The following is an 8,272-nucleotide window of genomic DNA, read 5'->3' as shown; positions in this document are numbered from 1 at the left end:
TTTGAACCGAAATTGTCATTTTTTTTTTCAAGTCTTCAAAAGGAAGTTGCAGGATTGAAATGCTCATATCAATTGGTCAACACATTTTTTTTTTTGAATTGTAGTTTCCATACAGCATGAAGGATGAGAACCAAATGCTCATAATCAATACAAGCTATTTGCGTCACAAGTTTTCATTTCGTTCCTAAATTCGTGTATTATCAAGCCTAATTGCCCCTCGCTATCGCGCGTAGTGTGCCGATCGAACACCTCATGGATAAGAGTGTTTTTGTCAAGCCCAATATTTGAGTTCAATGTTTTCACCTTTTTAATAATAATAATAATAATAATAATAGATATTTATAGAGCGCCTTTTCCACTGGATGCAAAGCGCTAATTAAGTAAGTAATTACACTTGAAAACATATCAATCCTATTCATGATTTTCTTCCGTCGAGATGTTTTCATTGCAACTGATAGACAAATTGGAGTCGTAGGTTCGAATCCTGCTCGAGTATGTACGCCCATGATTTTTATCATGGCTACTACTAAAACACTGATCAATTCAGTGCTTATTTACGTCGATGTAGGGCAATTTGTCAATCAGTTGCAATGAAAACATCTCGACGGAAGAAAATCATGAATTTGAATAACAAAGCAGTACCCGCTGCATGCTATAAGGATTAGAACCGACACTTGCTTTCGGGCGAAAGCTCGGTGGTCTAGTGGAGATGACGCCTGTCCGGTGATCAGGAGGTTGTAGGTTCGAATCCTGCTCGAGTATGTACGCCCATGATTTTTTATCATGGCTAATACTAAAACACTGATCAATTCAGTGCTTATTTACGTCGATGTAGGGCAATTTGTCAATCAGTTGCAATGAAAACATCTCGACGGAAGAAAATCATGAATTTGAATAACAAAGCAGTACCCGCTGCATGCTATAAGGATTAGAACCGACACTTGCTTTCGGGCGAAAGCTCGGTGGTCTAGTGGAGATGACGCCTGTCCGGTGATCAGGAGGTCGTAGGTTCGAATCCTGCTCGAGTATGTACGCCCATGATTTTTTATCATGGCTAATACTAAAACACTGATCAATTCAGTGCTTATTTACGTCGATGTAGGGCAATTTGTCAATCAGTTGCAATGAAAATATCTCGACGGAAGAAAATCATGAATTTGAATAACAAAGCAGCACCCGCTGCATGCTATAAGGATTAGAACCGACACTTGCTTTCGGGCGAAAGCTCGGTGGTCTAGTGGAGATGACGCCTGTCCGGTGATCAGGAGGTCGTAGGTTCGAATCCTGCTCGAGTATGTACGCCCATGATTTTTTATCATGGCTACTACTAAAACACTGATCAACTCAGTGCTTATTTACGTCGATGTAGGGCAATTTGCCAATCAGTTGCAATGAAAACATCTCGACGGAAGAAAATCATGAATTTGAATAACAAAGCAGTACCCGCTGCATGCTATAAGGATTAGAACCGACACTTGCTTTCGGGCGAAAGCTCGGTGGTCTAGTGGAGATGACGCCTGTCCGGTGATCAGGAGGTCGTAGGTTCGAATCCTGCTCGAGTATGTACGCCCATGATTTTTTATCATGGCTACTACTAAAACACTGATCAATTCAGTGCTTATTTACGTCGATGTATATAGGGCAATTTGTCAATCAGTTGCAATATCAATCCTAGTGCTGTATTCAAATACTGCTATACTGTACCTACTATTATACCTATAGACAGACTTTATGCCTTCATCAGTCCCGGACCAAGAATAAAAGTTGCGTAATTTCTATGTTTCAAACATTTTTTACACTTTATAAACAATAATCATGCAATGGAAATGATGCATGAATTCTCAAACCTACAATTGTACTACACATAAACGTTTGCTGAATTTTCACTTCCCTCATCAAACTTTATTGTGACGTAATGATTGCAATGTTAACGTTTATGGAGAAAGACTTTTCGTAGTTAAATTATTGGAAAAAATAAACGTATTTTGACATTTTTGTGCACAAACAAAGGAAAGGACATTTAGCTTGATGACAGCGCACACGTTGGCCAGAGCATATCTTTTGCAACCAAAACTGATAACCCCTGAGTTTGAGAACATGTGTATTCTACTGATTTCTTCTGGTTTGGTCATCTGATTTCATTCAGATTATCAAAGTCGGCTCGAGCATGATGGGTATGATTACACTTTAATTAAGTTGATATAACATGAAAGTAATATTTTGGCATGATTACCTCCGATTTGTTTTAACATCTGATGATTCGTCATCTGTCAGGACTACCTCTTGCTTTAGTACGCTTGATATTTGTAATCAGAATCAAATCAAATTAAATCGTACAAGTTTCCTTAGACACATTTACCTGTGATGACAAACTTACTATTCAAAGTACTGGTGCACCAACAGGAGTCTAGAAGACATCCCTAAAAAAGATAAAATGAAAAAAGTGAAGACGCTCAGAACCGTCAGACCCTTATGTCGATTTCAAAAATGTTCTTACGCAGAACTCCAACCAAAAACCTATAAATATGACCTAAAACAAAAGGAGGGCGACTTGTAAAGGATGTGCCAAGTTTTCAGTGCTGCACAATCCATCAATATTCTGTAATATTTAACCTTATCAAACAGTCACTCGGGTAGGCATATAAAGATGGAACATCAAGGTTTACAGGATATCATTGATCTGCTGATCATACACAGCTGCTATTCACAGACACTGACGTAGCACTCATGCAGTTCACATATCCATGCACCTCAGACGTAGCATCATGTATATTGTTATTGTTGCCATGCACAATGCTGGGTACACAAAGCTGCATTTTAAGCTCTATTGTTACAAATGTCTTACAAAATGCTTGATATCTTTAGCAATCGCTGGAGAGGTCAGTGGGTTATAGCTCAACGAGCAGACAAGTATCCACATTGTGCTGTATACATGGTAAGTGTGTGTTTGTGGGTGTATCTGTGTGTGTGTGTGTGTCAGTGTGTGTTTTGTCTGTGTGTGTAAATGTAGAAAGAATAATAACATGATTGTTTGCGTTGAAAGCCCTGATCATTAAACTTCTTCAAGTCTCATTACTAGTACTCTCTGATTGGTCGATTGCTCATCACTTTATCAACATTCTTTCAAAAGTCGGAAAGATACGTGGCTTCGCCTCTAAGACCCAATTTACAGTGCGGGGCTCGGCTGCGGCCGAGCCCGCCTTCATTTCAGTGTACACGCGCAAAAGGCCAAATGCGGGGCCAAAATTGGCCGCGCATTTGGCCTCGCTCTGGAGGGGGTCTCGGCCGCGGCCGAGCCGCGGCCGAGTCCGGCCTTTTCTCAGTGTAAACGCAAACTGGGCCAAATGCGCGGCCAATTTTAGTCTGGCTTCCAAACCCTCTGCCCGTACTATTTCGCTATTCAGGATATTAACACCCTCAACGTCGAAAACTAGTATAGTTTAAGGTGGTTTTGTCCTGCAAAGGATTTTTTCCTTCGGCAAAGGCCTTTGCCCGAACGGCGACTTCGTCGCCACGGAATCCAGTTGGCAAAGGGTCTGAAAACCAGACTATACGAGCCCGAGCCCGGCAGTGTAAACGAACAAAATTGCGGGGCTCGGCCCCGCAATTGAGGCTGGGCTCGGCCGCGGCTCGGCCCAGCCCCACACTGTAAACGGGGTCTAAGACTCCGTTTACAGTCCGAGCCTAGCCTCAATAACCCCGTTTACAGTGCGGGGCTGGGACGAGCCGCGGCCGAGCCCAGCCTCAATTGCGGGGCCGAGCCCCGCAAGTTTGTCCGTTTACACTGCCGGGCTCGGGCTCGTATAGTCTGGTTTTCAGACCCTTTGCCAACTGGATTCGTGGCGACGAAGTCGCCGTACGGGCAAAGGCCTTTGCCGAAGGAAAATTCCTTTGCAGGACAAAACCACTTTAAACTACACTAGTTTTCGACGTTGAGGGGGTTAATATCCTGAATAGCGAAATAGTACGGCAGAGGGTCTGGAAGCCAGACTAAAATTGGCCGCGCATTTGGACCAGTTTGCGTTTGCACTGAGAAAAGGCCGGGCTCGGCCACGGCTCGGCCGCGGCCGAGACCATCTCCAGAGCGTGGCCAAATGCGCGGCCAATTTTGGCCCCGCATTTGGCCTTTTGCGCGTTTACACTGAAATGGAGGCGGGCTCGGCCGCGGCCGAGCCGCGGCCGAGCCTCGCACTGTAAACGGGGTGTAAGGTTTCGGCCGGTTCCAAAGTCACTATCGGGTGGATAATTCTTGCCAACGTATACCATTGTACACTGTTGCTGTTGAGTATGGAAAATTTGTGGAGTAGTTTTGGCTGCTATTCTCTGAAGCCATCCCCTTTTTGTAACATAACTCCCATCACAGAATCGAGGATGCAGCAAATTGCGGTGAATGATAACTAATCGCTTCGGGACACGACGACTTCACCTCACTGGTATTAGAATTAATATGCTTGCCAACGTATACCATTGTACGCTGTTGCTGTTGAGTATGCAAAATTTGTGGAGTAGTTTTGGCTATTATGTTCTGAAGCCATCCCTTTTTTGTAACATAACTCCCATCACAGAATCGAGGATGCAGCAAATTGTGGTGAATGATAACTAATCGCTTCCGAACACGACGAGTTCACCTCACTGGTATTAAACCTATTCGTCTTAATAAGTTACATGGAAAGTTACTGTCATTGACTTTTAGAGACAAGTTGGCTTATTATGTTCGGGAATCGGGTGGACCATACGCAGGGATGTCTTTGACGTCAGAAGCTGGTGTTTAAAACAAGAAGTGTGTGTATGTGGTCTTCACTCGTGCAGTGGAAAGATTCCGCACTCGGTGAAAGCACCTCCCTGGTGAAAGGTGAGGCGCTCTCCCGAGGCGTACACCGGTTGCGAAATCTTTATATGCGTTGTACCATGGACCTACAACAACATTTGTTGTAGGTCCATGGTTGTGCGGAGACAAACCAAGAAGGAACCATTTCGCATGAGTAAAGATCATTGACGATTCCTTTTTTATTCTTCTCCTTGACGTTCCACTGATAATGCTATCTCTGCAGAAGGCATCAGTGCGACACACACGGTTTACGAACAGAATCACATACATGTATACAACAGCGTGTGCACGCTCGTACATACACTGTGCATATAGTCAAGGCGCTAATTCCTTTAAGGGGCTTAATTAGACAAGAACTTTATAGGAAATAATATATAAATTTACTGTTTTCCATCATTTAATGTTATTTTGATTAATTTCTGACATAAATCATGCAATAAAGTTGTCTCTGCTTTGAATATAAGAATCTTTATTCTTACCAAATTTGAGCACTGGAAAAAGTTCGATGCGGTTACGAAAAGTGCCAAATCTGTGACGTCAACACGTGTGTATGCCACCCAGTGGGATTTACGTATCTATAGGCAAACTGTGTGCACTTTTCAGGAAATTGATGTGTAATTTTTTGTCAATCTAGAATAAATCGTCCGCCAAAACTATATACTCACGGCGTGAAATAATTATTGCTTGTTTGTTTGTGTTCATTGGAATTATATTTTACACCCATAAATTTACGGAAAAACAAATTTTTTAAAGTACAAAACCTATCGTCAGCTCAAGATTCACGATTGCCGTGATCAGCTGTTCCTTCGTGCAGCCAAAATTTGCTGTTACTATTGACAAAACAATCGATCATTGTTGGGGAATTGCGTATAGCTGAGGTAATCTTACATACTCATGAAGGAATCGGATGATAACTAAGTCAAAGAGCTGTAATTGATTGGAAATTTTTACACCCATAAATTTACGGAAATACGACGTTTGAAAAGCACAAGACCATAATCAGCTCAAGATTCGCGATTGCCGTGATCAGGTGTACGCACAACAGTACCAGCAGAATCGGCAGTGAAGAGGTATTCCTTGATGCCGTGATTTCAGCTTGATTCTTCTTCGAAATGGCATGATGAAAGTTTGTTAGATAAATGTGACCTTCTTTTTCTCTTGTGTGTTGGTTTAAATTCTAATTTCTACCTCAACTTGCTAAAAAAAAAAAAAACCAGTCTAACAAAGCGGGAAACTGCAACATTTCCGTGCTGAGCAGCAGTCACGATACACGTGTTGCATGCAAGCATGCACCGCTGCTGCAGCGATCCCCATAGTATAACACGTAGGTTGCTTGTAAACAAAGGGGTCCTCGGCGCAGTTGACCAATCGTGAACACGTATTTCGATCACGTGTCTTGGTAAGCAACAAGGCTGGGAGACAATTTGCATAAACTTACGCATGTTTCAGACGAATTTATGAATGAAAGTGAGTAGCATGACATCATGCCATGACCATATTTGGAATAAGCAGAGGTAGAGCTTTCTGTAGGTACCAAATGTGTCAGGGTTCAAGGCAGAATATAAGACATGATCGCCAAAAGAACAGTCATTTTCGCTGTAAGCGAAGGCGATTTGGTCTTTAGACGTAAGATTTTGGCCAACATTTGAGATTGACATCCCACTTTTCTCTTCAAAATTCCACATTTTGTAGGTTGTATTTCGAAATGTTGTTGATATCAATCAGAAACTTAAAAATTTCCCCTACAACGCGATACCAAAATGTCAATTTGGTCCCTGAGGTAGGTTATTTTTTTTTTACCTTTTTCGGGATGTAGCGCGAAATCACATTTACCGAGAAGTTTCGGGTTTTGCCAGAGCAAATCAGCTCATACACATTAGGTGACGTCGCTCAAATCCGATGTTCCTTGTAGCGAACGGAGCTACATAGTCATGGAAATTGGGTGTTTTTCAATCTCAAAAACAGTTTGGGGGTAAAGTAACATCGTCTAAAAGATATCCAGTTTTGTTAACTAGCTTCTTAGCTTTCCGTAGATATCAAACTTGTCATATTTCTAGATTCTCTATAAATTTCTGCTTTAAGGAGTTCGTTCAACCCACCCCGCAGAAAAGCTTTGACCAGACAGGGTGGCAGATGGGACCTCCATGAACATCCCCAGGTAGTATGTGATTCCAAATTGTGGTACATGTATCAGTAAAATTCTACAGGCCACTTTTTATCATTATTTTGTTAGAACAAACGTTTAGAACAAACGTAAACAAGTCTGCGCACGTCAAGACTACTACACGCACCACTAGCACTGCTACTGGCTCCAGTGCCAGTGGTGCGTGTAGTAGTCTTAATGCTCGCAGACTTTCTCTTCCACAAACAAGGGTTTTTGCCTGCAAACTAACTTTTCACGCCAAGCTGGGGTCAGTGTAGTGTAGTTTCTAGCCGTTTCTATTTCGTCTTTATTTCTCCGAGTTGCAGCAAGCCGAGTGAGAGCGCATACCCAGTGATTGCGACGCTCGAACTGATTGGATAATACTGGTTGCCATGGCAACAGGAGAATTTTTTTTACGACAAAAAAATTATTGCATCTATAAGATTAAAAAAAAAAATATCAAAGATTGCAGCAGTAGGAGGCATTTTGGGGGTTACCAATCACCTGTAGGCATCCGGTTACAATGGTAACCATGCACAATATTATACCTTACAATATATCCCATTGTATTGCTGACATCTCTAGCAACAAATATAGTTTTATGGAGTTTTGATGAATTCTTCATGAAATAAATGCAAAAACTGTGATAATTTGTCATTTTCAGTGCCCCATTAGCGACAAATGTCACCGACCCTAGTCTAATTTCTAGCCGTTTTTAATTCGTCTTTATTTCTCCGAGTTGCAGCTTGTGTATTGTGCAGAATCCCGCTGTATTGCGCAAAGCCGAGTGAGGGCGCATACCCAGTGATTTCGACAAAAAAAAAAAAACACACACACACACAAAAAAAACAAACAAGAGACCCGCGGGTCTAGCGCTCACCTGAGTATCGCAAGTTCACCGTTCACGCAGTCACTAATCTGAATTATTCACAGCTCTACTAAAATTTGACCAGGCATTCTCAAGTAGAAGATGAAAATGTACAATAAGGGCCCAAATTTTTTAAGATTCCTTAATTTGGGGGAATTGGGGCCCCCTGGGGCCCTCTGGGTGGGGCATGGTGCCCATTTTGATAAATTGAGATCCTGACCCCCTAGGGATGCTACCTGCCAAGTTTGACGAAAATCCTTCTTGAGGTTTTCAGGAAGAAGATGAAAATGTACAATTCAGGCCCCCATTTGGACCTTCCCAACCCCCCCCCCCCCCCCTGCCCCCAAGAGGGGTACCCCTGGATCTGCTATGAACAAACTTGAAACTACAGTCATTAATGTACTCACTCATAGTATTATCTTAGCTCTATAAC

This window comes from Diadema setosum, chromosome 8, assembly GCF_964275005.1.
Source record: "Diadema setosum chromosome 8, eeDiaSeto1, whole genome shotgun sequence".
In the NCBI taxonomy this organism is placed as follows: domain Eukaryota; kingdom Metazoa; phylum Echinodermata; class Echinoidea; order Diadematoida; family Diadematidae; genus Diadema; species Diadema setosum.
This window is presented reverse-complemented; position numbering follows the sequence as displayed.